Genomic DNA, 3,282 nt, shown 5'->3' with positions numbered 1-3,282 from the left:
TTAATCTACTAAAACTGTAAATCTCTCACCAATGAACCCGAAAACTGATACCACTTGATGTGACGGCGGCCGGATCTTTCGATGAGAGTGGGGATAATTATCGATTTGGTGGATTTTGACCTTAACGATCCGGCTATACCGTACCCGACGATACGCCTCGACAATCGCTAAACCAATCTCCGATGGTTATTGACCTTGCCGTAGGCACGATCAACCTGAACAACAAGGTTCAAGTTCCTGCAAGCAACCGAAGAACCGGCAAGAACAAAGGTGAATTGCAACTGAAATTGCGGATAATAAACTGAGCACACGAACTAGATGAAAAGTTGGGGTTCCACTGTGGATCTGACAAGGCGGTAGTCCTACACGTCTCGTAAATGCGAAATTGTAGCGATGGCTAAACAATACAATAAAACCCGAGTCTAAACCCTAAACTATACTAGCTATTTATTAACTGCTGCTTCCAGTCGAAGGCGGTATCTGTTGTCCACAAATCGGACTGCTCGAGGCCGTAGGTGGCTGGTCTTCGTAGACTTTGCGGCAAGCACCTGGCGGCCTGGCCGAAAGCTCTAGGGCCCACCCACGTGGTAATGTTGGGCCATTAATCCAAGTCTCTTGTCCTGGTGCACTTCATGCATGCGTACGTGACATGCTTGGTGGATAGGACGTGTGACATGCATGCAAGAGCGTTGCTCCATTTGATCTGAACCCATATTGTCTTCATCTTTAATCTTTCCTTTATTCTCAAGTACAAGCAAATTCAAACATGAGTGTAATATTATATTCTTATTAGTTAAATCATATGTACGAAGAAGCGATAGTACCTGGCCATTAATTTGTCTCGCCCGCGCTTTAGTAATAGGACCAAGTGGAATAACTGATGTAGGAGTTGCGGCGGGTGTAACAATAGAAGAGATGTCCTCATCAAGGCCTCCCTGGTGTCACTGAGCGATGGATTGCGATCGATGGAGGGCTTCACTCTCTTCAAGCTGCTCCTGGGCTTTAGTTTTTCTTCATCTTTGCTTGTAGGTTGCGTGAAGCTAGCTAGCTGTTGCAGAGCACCATGTATCTCTTAGCTGTTTTTTTCTTTTTCTGCTCCTGTAAGTGGGTTGTTGCTGTAATCCTGGCCGGTTGATGGCTTTGTTAATTCAAAGCCGGGCTCGTCGTGAGCCTTCGTTCTAAAAAAAAACATCAGTTGACTTCACCTTGCACTGTTCAGAGGATAACCGTAATGATCTGTTGCTAATTATCAATAGAGACTTGCTTTGTTTGCCCGTGGGTCTCTGTTTGTATGAGGCCGTGGGTCTATATTTTGTACTGAATCATAACTGAAGAATGGTGAAACCTGCTTACTGTATAAGATTGTGCTCTGAAGAATGATGACGCCGACGAAGAGCATAAACAGGTCAGCTAACTTCTCTTTCGTCCAGCAAATGAGATGCTAATTGCTACTTTCTGCATTCAGAATTAATCTCTCTCTGTCTTGTTGTTTTAACACCCAAGATGACGTACTGTACACATACAGGCCCCGTCCAATAACCATGCCACTGTATAACTGCATGCTCATCAGTCAAGTGCCATTAGGGGTTCAGACTTGTGAAGAAAATCAGCAGCTACAAGTCCACTTCAGCACTAAACGAAGAAGTGGGAACTTCCTGCATCCTACAGGTGACTGACTTTCCTACATCCATGGTCTTCTGCTTACATATTCCTTTCAGCTAATATTTCCCCTGTTTTTGTACAAAAGAAGAAAACAACACTCTGTTCTTCAAACATAAACCCGAAATTATTAGGGCATACAATCTGAACTGTAAGTTGATGTTACCTGCCATCTACAAACAGAAGTACTAGTTCTTTTTCATATGGTCAGTTTGGTCTCGTAGACTCTCACCATTACCAATTGGGCTACCTCCTCATGTCTTTTATAATTTGAAGCACCCCTTTTGTTGACACACTTTACAGGAAGTTAGGATTTCGCAACCTGGGACAAGCTGGAGCATAGCATGATTAAGCTCATGATGCAATTAATGCTACTTATAGCGGCGCACTAGCTAATTTTCTGCTGAAGGAAGGTATAACCCATGTTTTGCTCCTCTTGTATTTCAGTGTATAATTATATACAGTAGAAAGAAATTAGCACTCACAATGTGGTGGCATTTCCAAATATCAGGAATCTTGATATTTAGGAGGAGCTGGAGTAACAACTCTAAGAGATGAGATTTGAGCAGGGTGCATGCCTCTGCAGCTGTAGCGAACAAAACATCCAGCCTTCCAGTGCTTGAGAAGGAAACTGAACATTCTGAAGTGTGAACTGTGATCACACTGATAACCGGTCCGTTAATCTACAGCTCCTTTTTTTTGTTGTCATGTAAGATTTTCCATATAAATATGTACTAATTTCCAATCCTGGCACGGTTTTCAGCTTGCGAACATGCATCTGCTGATGAAATGTACTGAGTAATGCTCTGTTTTTTTATCTCAGCTGGGGAGAAGACGTGGAAAACGCATTCAGCTCTCCCTGGTGGCCTCTAATATGGTGTAAGGTGAAGCTAAGAGGGATCTCGACATCTCCACTGTGAATGGATGAGGAACTCATTGATCTCGGGGCTTCAATGTAATGGAGGGTAGTAGCAAGCTGCACTGCTACTCAGAAGGAGTTCACAATTTGCAATTGTTGGCCCCGATAAAAAATCCCTTCTTAGGGAACAGCATGAAATGCAATGGCTGGTGATCAACCTGATGAGAACACTTGCAATTTTTAATACGGACATACTTTGTTTTCTAGTACTCTGTTTTTTCAGAGATGTTTAGTTCGTCTATGTTTGTTACTGCCACTATGCTTGTGCTTGTTTGTAATCAAAGAATTGGGAGTGCATATGTTTTTACTAGCCTAACCCGCGCGGCGGCACGCCGCGCTCGATGATCACTCACAAATGAACAATCTGTTGACTCAAGATTTGGTTTGGTCCATGATCATTTAGTTTCAGAATAATATACAGAGACATTGAAGAAATTGAACATACGAAACTGTTGAAATTTGTAGATGTAGGGATACCGAACTGCATATGTAACCTGATCGTTAGTCCGTTTGAATCTCGGCTAGTACATATAGTTCTGCCAAAAAAGTATTCTCGGTGCAAAATTTTAGAATAATGCTTTTGCAACATGATTGAAACTCTCGACCTAACAGTCGGAAGAAAACTGTCCTACTGCAGCGCTACTGAAACCAATGCTTATTCAAAATGATCCATATTCTTTTTTACATAGGAATTCAAACCAAAC

The 3,282-nt window shown here is 42.4% G+C and overlaps 1 long non-coding RNA gene across 4 annotated transcripts; it reads left to right on the top strand.

Annotated features, from left to right (window-relative positions):
* The first annotated feature begins 930 nt into the window (after positions 1-930).
* LOC123147171 (uncharacterized) lies at positions 931-2,947 on the top strand. 4 transcript variants are annotated; one of them, XR_006473081.1, is made up of 5 exons: positions 931-1,405; positions 1,526-1,668; positions 1,748-2,072; positions 2,171-2,332; positions 2,483-2,945. It is a non-coding gene; the product is annotated as an uncharacterized lncRNA (long non-coding RNA). The 4 variants fall into 4 exon arrangements; XR_006473080.1 differs by having other exon boundaries at positions 1,963-2,072; positions 2,483-2,940; XR_006473079.1 differs by having other exon boundaries at positions 1,526-2,072; positions 2,171-2,368; positions 2,483-2,947.
* The last annotated feature ends 335 nt before the right edge of the window (positions 2,948-3,282 follow it).

This window comes from Triticum aestivum, chromosome 7A, assembly GCF_018294505.1.
Source record: "Triticum aestivum cultivar Chinese Spring chromosome 7A, IWGSC CS RefSeq v2.1, whole genome shotgun sequence".
NCBI lineage: Eukaryota > Viridiplantae > Streptophyta > Magnoliopsida > Poales > Poaceae > Triticum > Triticum aestivum.
The sequence above is the reverse complement of the archived record's forward strand: the minus strand, read 5'-3'. Positions and strand labels throughout refer to the sequence as shown.